This window comes from Amblyraja radiata, chromosome 2 (assembly GCF_010909765.2).
Source record: "Amblyraja radiata isolate CabotCenter1 chromosome 2, sAmbRad1.1.pri, whole genome shotgun sequence".
Classification (NCBI taxonomy): domain Eukaryota; kingdom Metazoa; phylum Chordata; class Chondrichthyes; order Rajiformes; family Rajidae; genus Amblyraja; species Amblyraja radiata.
In genome coordinates, this window is record NC_045957.1 from 84,829,566 (window position 1) to 84,849,101 (window position 19,536).

Genomic DNA, 19,536 nt, shown 5'->3' on the forward strand with positions numbered 1-19,536 from the left:
CGATGTTGGGGAAGTCCAGGACAAGGGGTCACAGCTTAAGGATAAGGGGGAAATCCTTTAAAACTGAGATGAGAATAACTTTTTTCACACAGAGAGTGGTGAATCTCTGGAACTCTCTGCCACAGAGGGTAGTCGAGGCCAGTTCATTGGCTATATTTAAGAGGGAGTTAGATGTGGCCCTTGTGGCTAAGGGGATCAGAGGGTATGGAGAGAAGGCAGGTACGGGATACTGAGTTGGATGATCAGCCATGATCATATTGAATGGCGGTGCAGGCTCGAAGGGCCGAATGGCCTACTCATGCACCTAATTTCTATGTTTCTATGTAATCCTTATTAAAACCGGATATGATGCACTGACAACAAAGAGGAATTAAGAAATATACCGTTATATACTTTATTGTAATTTACTACGTAGCTTTTGCATAGAAATGCTAAGCTCCCACCTTCCAGCATCTGCAGTTTGCCTGTAAGTTCTATTGCATGCTTACAAGTAGGAAAATTATTCCACCACCTTCTTGCTACACCCAGGAAGCAATTATGACGCAATTTTATTATTGATATTAGTTTATTACTGTTACGTGTAACGAGATACAATAAAAATCTTTGTTTGCGTGCTATCCAGTCAAATCATACAAAACAAGCCAAACACAAATACAACAGATAGGGTAAAGAGAAAAATACCAGAGAGGGGGAGGCTGGTTTATGTGATGGACTGGGTGTATCCAGAACATTGGATGAGCAGTTGCCAAACAAAGTTGGCAATGCATCCCAACAGGACTATAGTGCAGATAGACACAAAAAGCTGGAGTCACTCAGTGGGACAGACAGCATTTCTGCAGAGGAATGGGTGACATTTCATATCGAGAGCCTTCTTCCGACTCATTTACTCCAGCTTTTTGTGTCTATCTTCGGTTGAAACCAGCATCTCCGATTGTTCCCTCCTACACAGAACTATAGTGCATCTGTACAAGTTGGGAAGAGTCATTGGAGGTGTGCTTTCTTAACTGCAGATTCAATCAAGTTGGTCCAGGACAAATTGTTGGTGATATTTGCACATGAGATGACAGACCCTGAAGCTCACGACCATTTTCATTTCAGCACCATTGATGTTGACTGGGGTGTGTACACTACCTCATTTTCTGAAGTCAATAACTAGTTTCTTTGTCTTGCTGACATTGAGGAAGAGGTGGTTGTTTTGACACTGTGTTACTAAGCTCTTTATCTTCCTGTGCTCCAGCTCGTCATTGTTCATGATCCAGCCCACTTCAGTGGTATCATCTATAAACTTGTGAATGGAGTTAGAGCAGCATTTTGCAGAACAGTGACCGTATTAGGTAGCATATAAAGGGACTGATAAGGCAAACATGTGGGGCAGTGGTGTTGAGCATTGAAGGGTCCCGACCCGAAACGTCACCTATCTATTCGCTCCTCAGATGCTGCCTGATCCACTGAGCTCCGCCAGTATTTTGTATTTTGCTCAGGATTCCAGCATCTGTAGTTTCTTGCGTCTTCCCTTCCCTTATCTCCTTAAGTCCTCATTGTTTTCTTCCCCGAGCTGTACGGTCCCAATATATCAAGAAAGAACATTGGTGCCTTCAATTTGTCCCTTTTTTTTCATTTTCATAATAAACATACTGCAGTCATCTCCTAAATGATCTTTCAGATCATTACGATGGTGTTTATAAGAAAGCATCCTTATGGACCTGTCCCACTTAGGCGATTTTTCATGGCGACTACCGTCGACTGTCAAGTTGCTGGCAGTCACCTGAAAAACCGGCGACTGGAATGGCAACTGTCAGAGTGGAACACACACACACATCGCTTCCTTCACCAGCCCGTTATGCAGGCGGGGGACAGGGCAAGCGGGGGGAGCGCTAAGTGAAATTCACACGGTGCAAAGCCAATGTGATACAGACACACACCGCGATGAACAGGAAGGTTGGCGCTGTAATTAAGACGGTGAAATCACAGTGCACGGGAAGGGTCACACGTCCTTTAAAAGAGATGGGGAAGAGGGGGAAGAAGGGGGCATAAGGAGTGGAGACAACATTTAAGAAGCCAGAGATACATAGCTGTGAAGCTCGGCGGACATTAACATTACCGGTCGGTTATCCTTGGTTCTGAAAACTACTGCTTTAGTTTTTTTTCCCCCACTGAGCCAAAGAAATTCACCGGTCAGCACCGGCTACAACCTACGAAAACCTTCGACCTTCTGGAAACCCACTAGGACGTCCTGGCGACCCACCCACGGCACGAGAATTCTTGCTACTCTCCATGGCGGCTTCATTCTGGTCGCCGCTAATTTTTCAACATGTGACTAGTTCCCAGAATGCAGGAACTCCTCATGACCATGAAGGCGACTACCCAGCAACCATCCTGCGAACATGTGGCGACCATGTGGGGACCGCTGAGTCTCCCGCAGTCGCCTAAAAAGTCGCCTATGTGGGACAGGCCCATAACAACACTAGAAAACAACCTATTCTCAACCTTATACACAGTACTCAGTGTGTAAATGCAAAGGAGCATTAAAATATTTTAACTTGTTGAGAAGTAATCTTAGGTAAGCATTAAAAATAAAGTTAAATAGAAAGCATAAAACTGGGCAATATATATCAGATGCACTGAAATCGGATGCTCCAATCTAACCTAGTTAGTTTCATATCCTGTTTAAAGAATGCTCTATTCAAAAGCCATGTTCCTTACCATTAGAAGTATACTTGCTATTAAAATTGCATACGCTTATCATTAATGCTTTTAACAAAAGAATTATAGGTGAAAAATTAGATAGTAATTCATTTGTCTTATCATAATAATTAGAAACCAAATAATTAACAAATTACATCAAAGTAAGCAACACATTTAGTCATCTGAGACGTCATTTTGTACAATGTAAGCTGCCTCTAATTATACTCCAATTAGAAGACAAAACTATATAGTGTCTTATTAAACCAAAAGTAAACCATGGATGCAAGAATTACAAAATAATAACAGGAAAAGTCAGAAATACTCAGCAGATCAAGCAGTACAGGTGCACAACCTTTTATCCGAAATTCCAAATAACGAAAAGCTCCGAATAGCGGACATTTTTTCAGTCCTTGAAGAAAGGTCCTTGAAGACGTTCACCGAGGGCGGCCCGCAGAGGTGACAGCGGAACCTCCGGTCGGTCCTCGAAGAAAGGGGAACTAAATCCCCATTCATAAAAGAGAAGGTGAGGGTATATTGCGCGGGAGGGTTAATAATTGACAATCTGCTGCTGCCTGCCCGCTGAGTTAAGTAGTTCCCACGGTAGACTCACGATACACAGTGTATCGTGAGTCTTGCGTGGGAACTTTTTAACTCAGCGGGCAGGCAGCAGCAGATTGTCGCTCCCTTCAGTTTCACCCCACCTACACCCCTCTGCTTCCCGGCCATGTGTGTGACCCCTTCCCTCCCCTCTCCAGCTCCCCGCCCATTGCACAGGCGCGGGGGCTTTGCACTGTCTTCACGTCGGCGATGCCAGCAGGTCAGTGCCAGTCACCGGAGACGTCAGGACCAACGGGACACCGACCCCCAGGCCCACTGCAAGCACGGAGATCCCAGAGACCCACAGCCAGCAGCAGCCCAACCCCGTTCCAACTCCAGAGGAACACGCTCCCCGTAGGGACAGAAGCTGATGGTGTGCAAGGTACGTCTTGTTCTTGGGGTTGCGGATGAGGGGGCGCTGCTCGGGCTGTGACGTCTCCGGCCACCCCCCTGTACAGGAGCTGAGACTGGGAACTGTACCGCCCTTGCAGGTGAGCAGGAGAGTGGGGTTGTTTGCAGTTGCAGAGGGAGGGGGCAAGGGCGGTACAGTTCCCAGTCTCAGCTCCTGTCCCGGGGGGTGGCCGGAGACGTCAGGACCAACGGGACACCGACTGCAAGCACGGAGATCCCAGAGACTCACAGCCAGCAGCAACTCTAGCCCAGCCCCGCTCCAACTCCAGAGGAACCCGGGTTGCGGATGAGGGGGCGCAGCTCGGGCTGTGGGCGAACTGCCACTTGTCGCTGTAGCGGCCCATCGGGGAGCGGGTTCCTGTTGGTCCTGACGTCTCCGGCCACCCCCCTGGACAGGAGCTGAGAGACGTCAGGACCACCAGAAGCCGCTCCCCGATGGGCCGCTACGGCGACAAGTGGCAGTTCGCCCACAGCCCGAGCTGCGCCCCCTCATCGGGACACCGACCCCCAGGCCCACTGCAAGCACGGAGATCCCAGATCAGCAACTCCAGCCCAGCCCCGCTCCAACTCCAGAGGAACACGCAGTAGGGGCAGAAGCTGATGGTGTGCAAGGTACGTCTTGTTCTTGGGGTGGCGCAGCTCGGGCTGTGGGCGAACTGCCACTTGTCGCCGTAGCGGCCCATCGGGGAGCTGATTCCTCTGGAGTTGGAGGGACAGGGAGACACAGCGGCTTTTGAGAATGGTGGGCAATCACTTCCAAAGTTCTGCCCACAGTCAGTACACCTCTCCTACACTTGTCTCCCGCACTAAGATCATCTCGCAGAGAATGATCCCAGCCTAACCCTCTCTATTCTCTCCTATTCTGCAAGAAAAAACTACATTGAAGACTCAAACTCGCGATCGAGTAACTGCCGGGATCGAGGCGCAAACTCGCGACCTTGCGGATATGAGCCGAGCACTCTACCACTGAGCCAGCCGTTAAAATCTACGCTAAAAATCTTCCATTCCAAAAGCCGAAAAATTCCGAATTACGAAAAGTGTCTGGTCCCAAGGCTTTCGGATAAAAGGTTGTGCACCTGTATCTGCAAAACCAACAAAATCTCATGTTTCTGGTCAATTACCTCAAGATACAAGATAAGATACAAGAAGATACAAGATTTATTTGTCACATGTACCAATTGGTACAGTGAAATGTGTGGTCGCCATACAGCCATACGAATAATAAAGAGCACAGAACATGATGGACTTTAACACAGACATCCCCACACAGCGGGATCAAAGTTCCCACTGTGAGGGAAGGCTCCAAAATTCAGTCATCCTCCTCTGTTGTCCTCCCGTGGTCGGGGGGCTCCCGAACCTCCCGCTGTCGCCGCTATGGGAGGCCCGATGTTCAGGCCCGCTCGCCGGGGTGATGGAAGTCGGGACTGGAGGGCATCATCAGCGGCTTGGACATCCAAATCGGCCACCTCCTACCGGAGTTCGCGGTTCCCAAAGTCCACAGGCCGCGCTGGGCGGAGATTTACGCTGGCGGCCTTCGGCAAAGGGCCCCAGGACTCCGCGATGTTGAGGTCAGTGCCGCCCGCGCTGGAAGCTCTACGAACCACAGCTCGGATGTTGAAGCAGCGGGCCCAACACTCCGGAGCTTCAACAGGGATCCAGGTACGCAATCGGCCGCTCCGCGATGTATCCAGCGCTGCGCCGCCGCTGCTGAAGCTCTGATCCGGGTCCCCGGCAGGAAAGGCCGCTCCAATCCATGTGGTAGGCCGCGAGGAGGGGCGCGAGGACGCGACTCGGAGAATAGTCGCATCCTCGCCAGGAAGTGACTGGGAAACAGTTTCCCCCTTACCATACCCCCCTCCCCCACATAGAAAAGCTAAATAACTCTCCAACAGAAACTTTTAAAACTGATTAAAAATAAAAAAGACAGAAAAACAGACAGTCTGTAGGCAGAGGCTGCCATCAATGCAGTGCCCCTAGTATCAGAACACGAAAGAAAAATATTTTAAGATGCAGACAAAGAGGGAAGGTTAGGAGTAAAGTGAAGGCCAGAAAAAAAAAGACAATGGAAGCAATACATTGTACAGGTGCACAACCTTTTATCCGAAAGCCTTGGGACCAGACACATTTCGGATATCGGACATTTTCGGGTTTCGGAATGGAAGATTTTTAGCGTAGATTAGGTAGGTAGCGCTGGCGGCTTGGAAAGTCTGGAGCGGCTGCCTCCTCCCCGGAGACCGCGGAATCATTGCTTAAATGTTAGTCAGTTAGTTTGGAGGGATTTTATGTGGTGGGGGTGAAGGGGGGAACTTTAATTCTTAGTCCCCTGCCTGGTCAGAGAGGCGGGGAGCGGGCAATGCCTTTCCGGGTCCCCGTGCAGTACTGTGCCGCGGCACCCACATCACAGAGCTGGGGCTGCGGGTGTCCGGCCGCGCTGGATTTGGATTTGTAGCGCCGCGCAGCCAGGGGTAGAGTTCGCCGTGGTCGGAGCTACAACCGGCGCCGCCCGTGGCTGGACCACCGCAGCCCGGACTGCTGTGGGCCGCCGACTCCCAACATCGTGGAGACTGCGGTGGGCCGGCCACGGGCGGCGCCGGTTGTAGCTCCGACCACGGCGAACTCCACCCCTGGCTGCGTGGCGCTACAAATCCAAATCCAGCGCAGCCGGCTACAGCCCCAGCTCCACGATGTTGGGAGCCGCGGCACAGCGGTCCGGAGCTTACTGCACGGCGACCCGGTAAGGCATTCCCCGCTCCCCGCTTCTCCGACCAGGTAGGGGACTAAGAATTAAAGTTCCCCCCAAAAGCCCACCAAACTAACTGACTAACATTTAAGCAATGATTTACAATGATTCCTACCCTCCCGCGCAATATACACTCACCCAATATACTCTCACCTTCTCTTTTATGAATGGGGATTTAGTTCCCCTTTGTTGGAGGACCGACCGGAGGTTCCGCTGTCACCTCTGCGGGCCGCCCTCGGTGAACGTTTTCAAGGACCTTTCTTCAAGGACCGAAAAAATGTCCGCTATTCGGAGGTTTTCGTTATTTGGATCTTCGGATAAAAGGTTGTGCACCTGTAGTTGCAAGACATGCAGTAGGATCCAGTATGACCTTCGCATAATGAAAATAAATGTATGCGTATATTATTCTTACAGTCGCTGTACCTCTTCCACTGAAGTTTCAGGAATTAAAATACGCCACTCTTCTGAAATTCGCCCAATGTTACCTACGATTGAGCAAAAAACAAAAAAACAAAAAAAGTAGAGGTACTCACTCAGTGGACCAAGCAGTATCTATAAAGATTTCAGGTCAATGATTAAGGTTATGACCCTGCATCAGATTACAGCATCTGCGGTCTGTTGTGTCTCCATTTATCTAGAAAGGGTTGCAGAACACTGGAAGGGGTCTCATTTGTAACTGTGAGGCTCTGTATTGGTTAACTGAATGGGCAGGAATTTGCTGTTAACTAATGGCAATAATGGCAAGGCTGTGAGCATTTACCATTATTTCAGCAACCACCCATGCAGAGTTAAATGTGAAAATCATTAAGCTGCTGACAGGGTTGCTCCTCTGAACTCTGTGCTTTTCTGGTATTTTGCCAAGAGACTTGGCATTGAAAATACATGAAATGACATGAAGCAAGTTTGATGCAGACCAACTTTGCCAGAAATAAATTACAGCTTGTCTGTTCAAACTCAAGTAATTTTTTTAAACAGTATGACATGCATTAATTAATGCCAAACAACCTTTCTGGCACTGATAAATACAATTAACAAGTGCAATTCCTCAAGATTTTAATTAGCTTTGAATATTTAAAAAATATGTAAATACTTTGAATACAACTTTTGCATGACTCCTCTATTGTTCTCAATCATCTCTATTTAGATATCTAAACATATTTAGCATTTAATTAAATATTCTATTATTTCCCAGCTTGGCTGTTTAATGGTTCTTAACACAGTTATTCCAAGCTTCATGGCAAGTCTATGGTTAATTTAGGATCGCTGGAACTATAGATTGGTTTATGCATGAGAAGCAATCATAGTAGAATAGCATCACTAACCCCACCCTACTGTACGATTTATACTAACACCCACTTCCTACATTGGTCAGTCTTGAAAGTGGTCACGATGTTCTAACCTGCTGTACCGCTATAATATGAATACTGATTAAAGGTGATCTTGAACTTCAGATTGTATTCTTCGCATATTTACATGGTGTCAGAAGTGGGATACAAACCCACGCCACCACTCAGAGTAACCCACTGCGTCCATCTATCGGGTTTTATTTCTGTTTCTCAGTTTTGTTTCTTGCTTTACGATGGCTCAATCTTGCAGAAAGCCTGCACAGCTTATCTTCGATTCCGACTTTGGCGAGCGATGGCTGACATTTGAGATTGATTACCAACACTACATGAACATCTACCACCGAAATGAACCAGACGCTCCCTTCTACTTAACCTTGCGGGCCCCGAGGCCATGATGAGAGCTCCGACCTTTGAATACGTTCCTGAAATTCGTGACGCCAACGACCAGGTAGTTACCCCTGCAGAATCGATGAAAGATCCTAATGTTTTACTGCGTAAATTCAGTGAGATATGTGACCTGCCGTCGAACCGCATTTTAGAAAGCAGTAGGGGACACCCGTGGTGACCGACAGGGGGAGCATGCAGGAGAGGTATTATTGTGGTTAGTCATAGCCGCCGGTCATGGAAGGGTACGGGACATGCTGGAACTGGTGGTGGGCGCGGCAGCAGACGGCTGGAACTGTAGTGGTGGAGCGTAAGGACCAGCTGGTGGTGGACGTGGCACGTTCGTTTATAAACTTCCATGGGACATTCCCGTTTGGGTAGTGTTGTTGGCCTGGCTGAAGAACCACGATCTTACCTTGTGGACTATGATGGCACCCTATACCGTCGGAGCCGCCAACACTTGCTTGCTGTGAAGGAGCCACGTCCACCACCAGCTGGTCCTTACGCTCCACCACTATAGTTCCAGCCGTCTGCTGCCGTGCCCACCACCAGTTCCAGCATGTCCCGTACCCCACCACGACCGGCGGCTATGACTAACCACAATAATACCTCTCCTGCACGCTCCTCCTGTCGGTCACCACGGGTGTCCCCTGCTGCTTTCTCTCTTCCGGGTTCACCACCTCCCTTTAATCTTTCTGGCGAAGGGGGAGAGGGCTTGGTCCGTGCGCGTTCAGGCCGTATTAGTAGACCGCCTGATAGATATGGCAACTATGTTTAAATTCTTACGACATGCGTGCTTACCATACTCACTCTTTACGGGGAAGGATGTAGATTGGTTTATGCATGAGAACCAATCATAGTAGAATAACATCACTAACCCCACCCTACTGTACAATTTATACTAACACCCACTTCCTACACTGGTCAGTCTTGGAAGCGGTCACGATGTTCTAACAACTAACAACCTGCTGTACCGCTATAATATGAATACTGATTAAAGATGATCTTGAACTTCAGATTGTATTCTTTGGCTATTTACAGGAACGAGCTGAAATTCAACGAGCTGAAATTCCAATCCACAATTCAAAAGGTGTCTCATGTTCAAACTTTCAAGTAAAAGAGAAATCATAGCTACAAGCCATCTCCTGCATGCAAATAGAATTAGGTTAAAACATACAGTGATCATATAAATGATTTATACCAAGCCTGTATTCTGAATACAGAATTGTCTTCATGGAAGGAAGCAGGCTGTGGTGGAAAAGTGTTTTTTTGGACTGGAGGCCTGTGACAAGTGGTGTGAACCAGGGATCAGTGCTGGGCCCATTGCTGTATGTGGTTTATAGCAATGATTTGGATGAAAATGTGCAAGGCAACATTATTAAGTTTGCAGATGATACTGAAGTAGGTGGTATTGGAGACAGTGAAGATGATGGTCAACAATTACAACAGTGGGCTAAGGAATTACTAATGGAATTAATGCAGACAAGTGAGGGGTCGCATTTTGGGAAATCAAACCAGGGCAGGACTTTCACAGTGAATAGCATGGCCCTGTGAAGTGTTGGAGAGCAGGGAGCTCCATCAGTTAGGTACCTGAAAGTCACGTTACAGGTAGATAGGATGGTAAAGGTGGCTTTGACCTTCATCAGTTCGGGTATTGAGTATACAAGTTGGGATGTTATGTTATAGTTGTATAAAACATTGTTAAGGCCATATTTGGATTACCGTGTTCCGTTTTGGTCACTTGCTATAGGAAGGATGTCATTAAGCTGGAAAGAATACAGAGAATAGTTACTTGGATGTTGCCAAGACTGGAGGGGCGGAGCTATAGGGAGAGGTTGGGCAGGCTAGGTTTATACCTTGGAACATGAGAGGCTGAGCGGTGATCTTATAGAGGTGTATAACATTATGAAGGGAATAGATTCACAGAGTCCTTCACCCAGGATCAGAGGAGGGACATTAATGCTTTGTATAACATTTTGCAGGCAACCTTTCCCCATTTCAAAGTTGAATAAGGGATGTAGATTTATGGTCAGGAGCAAGGGATTTAGAGAGAAAATCTGTGGAGGGCCTTTATTGTCCAGAGAATAGCGGGCATCTGGAAGCAGAGTTGCTGACAGCATTTAAGTAGTGTCTAGATATGCACTTGACTTGCCCAGGCAGTGTAGGCTATGGGCCAAGCTCTGGAAGATTAATACAGATGGTTGCCCACTGGTCAGTATGGACGTGATGGACCAAGTGGCCTATCGCTATGCTGTAGAACTCTGACAATACCCATGGCAGCATTCTCACTGCAAGGTCTCTTTTGAAAAAAGACCCTTAAATAGCCTCAAACGGCACCACATTGCAAATAATTTGTGAGTAACACTTTCTCTTCCTCGGACTGCCTTTTTATTTGTTTATTCTAAAGAAGTTTAAGGCCTAGTTAAAAAAAAACAAATTCCAGATGTTGCTTAGGTCTTCTGATATCCAAAGGTTTTGCTAATATCACAGAAAATAACAACTGCCACAACTGGTGCAAAGGGACTGGGGGTTGCACGTGCAGGATTCCTAAAACGTTAATTTACAAGTCGACTCGGTGGTAAGGAAGGCAAATACAATGCTAGCATTTATTTTGAGAAGACTAAAATACAAATGCAGGGATGTGCTGCTGAGGCTTTATGAGGCACTCGTCAGACTGCATTTGGAGTATTGTATGCAATTTTGGATCCCATATCCGAGGAACTGTGTGCTGGCGTTGTAATGCGTCCAGAGAAAGTTTATGAGAATAATCCCAGGAATTATTAGGTTAACATATGATGAGTTTTTGACTGCACTGGGCCTGTACTCGCTGGAGTTCATGTACAAATGATGTGGTAAGTACATTTCTTGGTGGTATATGTTTTTAAATACCGTATTTCCCAGCAATGAAGACGCTATATTTTACCCAAAAATAGGCACAACAATTTACATGCGTCTCGGAAGCCGAAGTTAGAAGTTTGTTAGCCAAGAAAGATAGACTTGGCTATCCCTCAGCACAGCAACATCAAGAACGATGTTGTTGTACTGAGGGTACACCAAAAAACTGGAGAAACTCAGCGGGTGCAGCAGCATCTATGGAGCGAAGGAAATAGGCAAAGTTTCGGGCCGAAACCCTTCTTCAGACTGATCGGGGGTGGGGGGGGCCGAAGGCGGGGACAAGAAAGGAAAAAGGAGGAGCCTGAAGGCTGGGGGATGGGAGGAGACAGCAGGGGGACTGAGGAAGGGGAGGAGACAGCAAGGACTAACAAAATTGGGAGAATTCGATGTTCATGCCCCCAGGATGCAGACTCCCCAAGCGGAATATGAGGTGCTGTTCCTCCTATTTCCGGTGTTGCTCGCTGTGGCCATGGAGGAGACCCAGGACAGAGAGGTCGGAGACGGAGTGGGAGGGGGAGTTGAAGTGCTGAGCCACCGGGAGGTCAGCTTGGTTATTGCGGACCGAGCGGAGGTGTTCGGCGAAACGATCGCCCAACCTCCGCTTGGTCTCACCGATATAGATCTGCTGACATCTAGAGCAGCGGATGCAATAGATGAGGTTGGAGGAGATGCAGGTAAACCTCTGTCGCACCTGGAACGACTGCTTGGGTCCTTGAACGGAGTCGAGGGGGGAGGTAAAGGGACAAGTGTTACATTTCTTGCGGTTGCAAGGGAAAGTGCCCGGGGAGGGGGTGGTACGAGAGGGAAGGGAAGAATTGACAAGGGAGTTATGAAGGGAGCGGTCTTTGCGGAAGGCAGATATGGGGGGAGATGGGAAGATGTGGCGAGTGGTGGGGTCACGATGGAGGTGGCGAAACTGACGGAGGATTACTTGTTGTATGCGACGGCTGGTGGGGTGAAAGGTGAGGACTAGGGGGACTCTGCCCTTGTTGCGAGTGGGGGGGATGGGGAGAGAGAGCAGTGTTGCGGGGTAGGAAGAGACCCTGGTACGAGCCTCATCTATGGTGGAGGAGGGGAACCCCCGTTCCCTGAATAATGAGGACATTTCAGATGTCCTGGTGTGGAACGCCTCATCCGTGGAGCAGATGCGGCGTAGACGGAGGAATTGGGAGTAGGGGATGGAGTCCTTACAGGAAGCAGGGTGGGAAGAAGTGTAGTCCAGATAGCCATGGGAGTCAGTGGGTTTATAGTGGATGTCGGTCAGAAGTCTATCACCTGCAATGGAGATAGTGAGGTCAAGGAATGGTAGGGAAGTGTCAGAAATGGTCCAGGTGTATTTGAGTGCCGGATGGAAGTTAGTGGTGAAGTGGATGAAGTCAGTCAGTTGTGTGCGGGTGCAGGAGGTGGCGCCAAAGCAGTCGTCGATGTAGCGGAGGTAGAGGTCAGGGATGGGGCCCTGGTATGTATTGAACAAGGATTGCTCGACGTAACCGACAAATAGGCAGGCATAGCTGGGGCCCATGCGTGTGCCCATAGTTACGCCTTGTATTTGGAGGAAATGGGAGTCGTCGAACGTGAAGTTATTGAGGGTAAGGACCAGCTCCGCTAGGCGGAGGAGAGTGTCAGTGGCTGGGTATAGGTTGCTTCTCTGGTCGAGGAAGAACCGGAGGGCTTTGAGACCATCCTAGTGGGGGATGGAGGTGTAGAGTGACTGGACATCCATGGTGAAGATGAGGGGGTGAGGGCCTAGAGAATGGAATGCGCGGAGACGACGGAGAGTGTCTGAGGTGCCTTGAACATAGGTAGGGAGGGATTTAACCAAGGAGAATAGGATGGAGTCAAGGTATTTGGAAATGAGTTCAGTGGGGCACGAACAGGCAGAGACAATGTGTCTTCCGGGACAGTCAGGTTTGTGGATTTTGGGGAGAAGGTAAAATCGGGCCGTGCGGGGCTGGGGAACGATGAGGTTGGAGACTCGGTCGGGTAGGGCATTGGAGTTGATGAAGTCGGTGATGGTGCTGGAGATGGTGGCCTGGTGCTCGTCAGTGGGGTCATGGTCCAGGGGTAAGTAGGAGGAGGTGTCCGAGAGTTGGCGTGTGGCCTCAGCTTTGTAGAGATCGACACGCCAGACTACCACGGCACCTACCTTGTCGGCGAGTTTGATAACCCAATCTGAGTTGATGGCAGAACGTTCATGGGGGGAGAGATTGGAGTGAGACAGGGGAGTGGAGAAGTTGAGGCGGTTGATGTCGCGACGGCAGTTTTTGATGAGGAGTTCTAAAGCTGGAAGTTGGCCACGAGGGGGGTTCCACGAGGAGGGGGTGCGTTGGAGATGGGAAAAGGGGTCATCAGTGGGGGGCGAGGACTCCGTTCCATGGAAGTACGCTGTGAGGCGGAGGCCACGGTAGAAGAGCTCCAAGTCGTGGTGGGCGCGGAATTCATTGAGGTGGGGACGGAGGGGGACAAAGGTAAGACCTCTGTTGAGGACACACCGTTCGGTGTTGGAGAGGGGGAGGTCGGGGGGGGGGGATAGTGAACACCCGGCAGGGATGGGGGTTGGGGCCGGAGGAAGGCAGGTGGGTGGACTGGGGACGAGGCAATGTGTGGTGGGGAGGCGATGTGTGGTGGGGAGGTGGTGGGTGGTGGGTGGTGGGGGGGTTGGCGGGTGGTCAGAGGGTGGGGGGGGTGAGAGGGCTGTCGTGTGGGTGGGGAAGAGCAGGGGTCACATAGTTAGAGGGGGATGGGGAAGACTCAGTGGAACTGCCACTGAGGAACTCGTTGTACTGAGGGATAGCCAAGTCTATCCCTCATTGCTGGCAGCTGGTGGGAAGCGGCTGTAAAGGGACAGCGCCGCTGGGGAGGGGAGAATATCTCTTTCTAAAATCTGTAGTCTCTTCTGCCTCCATTTATTGCTTAACTACTCTATTCTGATGAAAGGTCACTGACTTGAAAAAGTTAATTTTACTTCATCCACAAAAGCTGATAGATCTGCTGAGGATTTCCAGCATCTTGTTTTTAATCACAAAGCACAATCTATGTATTCTACTGTAGTCAAGACGTGACTAGAATTGAAAATATTTACTGTGATAATTGATAACCCTAAAATTGTAAAGGGGATCAACAATTTATGAATATACAATTTAACAGATTTGAGATCCTTCCAAGATTCAGAGGGATCTGCATGTTCCAGTTAAAGACTCACAAAAGGCTTGTATGCATTTACAACAGAGTAATTGGGAAAGTAACAGAATGTTGTTTATTGTTAGGGAAGTGAATGCAAAACATTCAGCAGTCGCTGCAGAGAAGGTTAATTTCCCCCCATTTCCCTCCACATATGAAACGGGCCCTTTGGCCTAGCAAGTCTACGGTGACAATCTGCTAGTCACTTACACTGAAGGCCAAAAGGGACTTCTGCTCCAAACTGGAGGACGAGACAGATGTTCGGCAGCTGTGGCAGGGTCTGAATGCAATCACCTCCTACAAGGCAAAACCAGGAGGCAGCTCGAATGCCGGTGTAACATCACTCCCTGACGAGCTCAATGCGTTTTACGCACGCTTTGACAGGGAGAATACTGATGTGCCTTCCCGATCCCCCATTCGCTGTGATGGCATTTCAGTCTCAGTCACAGAGGCCGATGTCAGGAAATCCTTCAGAGGGGTGAACCCCCGAAAAGCACCTGGACCTGATGGTATACCCGGCCGTGTTCTAAAAACCTGTGCGGACCAACTGGCGGGAGTTTTTACGGACATTTTCAACCTCTCACTTCTGAGGTCTGAGGTCCCCACCTGCTTTAAAAGGGCATCAATTATACCGGTGCCCAAGAAGAGTAAGGTGACGTGCCTCAATGACTATCGACCAGTGGCACTAACGCCGGTGGTGATGAAGTGCTTTGAGAGGTTGATCATGGAGCAAATCAACTCCTACATCGACAAAAACCTGGACTCACTGCAGTTCGCATACCGCCACAACAGATCAACGGTGGATGCGATCTCGCTGGCCCTCCACTCCGCACTGGACCACTTGGACAACAAAAACTCATATGTCAGGCTGTTATTCATTGATTACAGCTCGGCATTTAACACAATCATCCCCTCCAAACTGGTTACCAAACTCGCAGAACTGGGTCTCTGCGCATCCCGCTGCAACTGGATCCTCGACTTCCTCGTCCACAGACCACAGTCTGTTCGTATTGGTGGAAATGTGTCAGCCTCAATAACAATCAGCATGGGAGCACCTCAAGGCTGCGTGCTCAGCCCCCTGCTGTACTCACTCTATACCCATGACTGCGTAGCGAACCACAGTGCGAACTCCATCATCAAGTTCGCTGATGACACCACTATTGTGGGGCGTATCACTGATGGGGATGAGTCAGAGTACAGAAGAGAGATCGAGCAACTGTCCATATGGTGCCAGCGCAATAACCTGGCCCTGAACACCAGCAAAACCAAGGAACTGATTGTGGACTTTGGAAGGAGTAGGAGGGGGACCCACAGCCCCATTTATATCAATGGTTGAAAGGGTCAAGAACTTCAAATTCCTGGGGGTGCACATCTCTGAAGATCTTTCCTGGTCCGAGAACACGAACGCAATTATCAAAAAAGCTCATCAGCGCCTCTACTTCCTGAGAAGATTACGGAGAGTCGGATTGTCAAGGAAGACTCTCTCTAACTTCTACAGGTGCACAGTCGAGAGCATACTGACCGGTTGCATCGTGGCTTGGTTCGGAAATTTGAGCGCCCTGGAGAGGAAAAGATTACAAAAAGTAGTAAACACTGCCCAGTCCATCATCGGCTCTGACCTTCCTTCCATCGAGGGGATTTATCGCAGTCGCTGCCTCAAAAAGGCTGGCAGTATCATCAAAGACCCACACCATCCTGGCCACACACTGATCTCCCTGCTACCTTCAGGTAGAAGGTACAGGAGCCTGAAGACTGCAACAACCAGGTTCAGGAATAGCTACTTCCCCTCAGCCATCAGGTTATTAAACCTGGCTCGGACAAAACTCTGATTATTAGCAACCACTTTCTGTTATTTGCACTACCAGTTTATTTATTCGTGTGTGTATATATTTATATCATGGTATATGGACACATTTATCTGTTTTGTAGTAAATGCCTACTATTTTCTGTGTGCTTAAGCAAAGCAAGAATTTCATTGTCCTATACAGGGACACATGACAATAAACTCACTTGAACTTGAACTTGAACATAGTTGTGTAACACAGCAGTTTCCGGCAGTAAAATACAGATATCACACGGAGCACGCTGCATCCCTCCCACATTCCAAAGATTAATAGGTTACTGCAAATTGCCTCTAGAATAGGTGGATGGTGAGCAGGAGGAGAGTTGATGGGATGTAGGGAAAACAAAAGAGATTGGTATAAATATGTGCAGGATGGTTGTCATGGACTCAGTGGGCCAAAAGGCTTCTTTCCATGCTATATGACTATGACTTGAGTGGCATTTGATAGCAAGAGAGTGAAAGGTTACCAAGGGTGTGCAGGAATGCAGAGATTTCAATGAGATCAGCCATAACCTTATAAAATTGTCGAGCAGGTTCAACAGGAATTCTGACAAACTACTTCTAATTTGTATAGTGTGATGCTCTATTTCCAACAGATTTTCCATTCTCTACAAGCAGCTCCCATTAACCACTTGGAAAGTGGAAGCAAGGCTTGAGGACGAGTACATTACCTACTTTACTGATTAATTATTAAACAACACAAATCCACAAAAAATGATTATTAACTTGCCAAAATTGATTTCAAAATCTTTATTTTTAATCTGGAAAAAAGAATTATACAGCACATAAACAAGTTACGCAGCCCACCTCATCCATACCAACCAAGCTGCCTAACCGGCCTAGTTTCATTTACCCATGCCAACCATGTATTCTTTCAAGCCTTTCCTTTCCATGTGCACAGTACTCTCCGTGTAGCATTAAATGTCATAATCAATCTCTACCACTTCCTCTGGCAGCTTGTTCCATGGATTCTGAGGTGAAAAAATGGCCCTCAGGTCCCTTTTAAATCTTAGGCCTTTCACCTTAAATCTGTGCCCGCTAGTTTCAGGATCCACTACTCTGGGGAGAAAATTGAATTATGCACCTTTTGTTACCAAATGTGCACAAATTGTGCCCTATTGATTTTAGAAACCTCCAGAAGATCACCCCCCAGCCTCCAACGCTCCAGAAAAAAGACCCAGGGCATCCAGCCTCTCCTTATAACCCAAGCCTTACAAACCAGGAAATCTCCTCCTAAAATCTTTGTTATGTCCTTTCCACTTTAATTACATCCTTCCTCGAGCAGGGTGACCAGAACTATACACAATGTACAGAATTGTCACAATGGCACAGTGGTAGAGTTGCTGCCTTACAGCGTCAGAGACCTGGGTTCGATCCCGGCTACGGGTGCTGTCTGTATGGAATTTGTACGCTATCCTTATGACTGTGTGGGTTTTCTCCAAATGTTCCGGTTTCCTCCCACAAAAAATGTTAAATCGTCCCTAGTATGCAGATAATGTTATTGTATGGGGTGATTGCAGGTTGGCTTGGATTCTGTTGGGCAAAGGGCCTGTTTCTGCACTGTATGTCTAAATTCTAAACTCTAACTTAATTCTTGGGATTGAGAAAAAGCTTTATGGGCTGTGCAATTTAATAACTGGCATTTCAGCAATTATCAAAAAGTTTCTCATCAAACATACTATAACGCAGCAATCTTTATGTAGATAAACAAAACATCAACTTTCTTTTCATTTAATTAGTTTGACCAACAGGTTATCAGCGATTTGATTTCCTTTCCTTGCTTCCTACAATTAAATACAACATTAACAATGCTCCACCAGACTGCTAAACACAACAGAGTGCATTCAGTGCTGCAATGAACTGGTGTTTTCACTGGAATTGACAAGCTGTTGTGACTTGCTTGTCTAGAGAAGGCACAAAATAAACCACCATGCATTCAACAAAGGATTTGGTTTCATTATCACGTTTTAATTCATTTTCAATTTTTCTTCTTATGTTCCGTCCTATTTTCAGACCAAGCTGGAATCGCAGACTAATTACACAGACACACATTGATTGTGGCAAGACTTGTGTTAAGTCTAACAGGTTGTGTTAAGTCAAACTGTTTTTTACACATAGTTCACTAAAATGTAGAATACATAAGCACAATCTTGGTGAAGTACAAGTGTATAGGAATAGTACACCAAACAGTATATAAGAGTCACCATGTTTTGGCACCATTGTTCATGATTCAAGGTCAAGTTGTAATAAATGTAGAGTTGGCCATATAGGTCTGTTAATCTGGCGGAGTTGCAGGATCAGCCTGGACGAGCATCAGTGGAACGTCGTCACCCACCCCAACGGCCTCGAGTGCATCATCCATGGTCACCATTTCCCACCCTGAGATTAAACAGCAGAAAGCAACTGCCCCAGATGTAGTTCCTGGTCCTGTCCTCAGAACCTGCAGGGACTACCCATCAGTATGCATAGTCACTTTTCACCTTTCCCTACTCCAATCCAAGCTTCTCACTCTGTGGTGTCTTCCATTAACCTTGAAAAGTAGAAGCAAGGTTTGAATATAAGCACTTACCTACGCTACTAATTGTGGCAGCTTGGAGGTAACCATTATCATCCTGGTGCAAATACAAGGTAACATGAACTTAATTAGCACTATTCAGCAGCTCTGATATCCGCTACCATGAAGTGCTTGAAGAGGCTGGTATGGGCAATATCACAGGTTTCTTTCTCTGCATTTTGCCTACTGCCACAATTGGTCCAAGGCAGACTCCATCTCGAGCAAAACAAAGCCCTGGAGAATCTCAGCTGGTCAGGCAGCATCTGTGAAGGGAATGGGCAGATGACGTTTCTGGTCAGATTACTACTTCTGACAGATTGAAGGGGGAGATAGATGGAAAAGAGAGTTGGGGGTGGGATAAAGGGGAGTGATTGTCAGATAAGTAGAGTCAGTGACAAAGGCTAGAGGTGAAAAGCAGCCAAAAAGGTGGCAGATAAGGAGGAATGCAATGTAAAGAGAAGGTGAGATGTGGGTAGGAAGGATATGGGTTGAAGGGGACAGGTGAAAGGGGTTGGAGACTCCATTTCCTTGGACTTGCACTCGTTGGAACATCCTGATGACAAGGACAGCTATTTCAGACTCTTATTTAATTTTTGCTTTTAACACCATAAATCTATTCAATATCATCTTTAATCTGAACCTAGGACTCAGCAGTCTCTCCACAACTGGATCTTTGACTTTCTATTCTATAGGCTGCAATCATTCAAGATAATTCTTAAAAAGCTGTCCCACAAGGCTGCAATCTCAGTACCTTATTATACATCTGATATATTGTGTGGCCCCATTATTTTCTAACTCCATTTACAAGGTTGCAGGTGGAGATGGAGTACAGTACACTGAGACAGAGCACAGTAACTAGGCATAAGCAGAATCGCTATAGTGCAATTGTATTCTACCTCAC

General features: G+C 47.6%; 1 protein-coding gene across 1 annotated transcript in view; it reads right to left on the minus strand.

The window, feature by feature from the left end:
- The window catches only part of epb41l4b (erythrocyte membrane protein band 4.1 like 4B), a 244,302-nt gene that overhangs the window by 181,667 nt on the left and 43,099 nt on the right, over positions 1-19,536 (minus strand). The window lies entirely within an intron of this gene.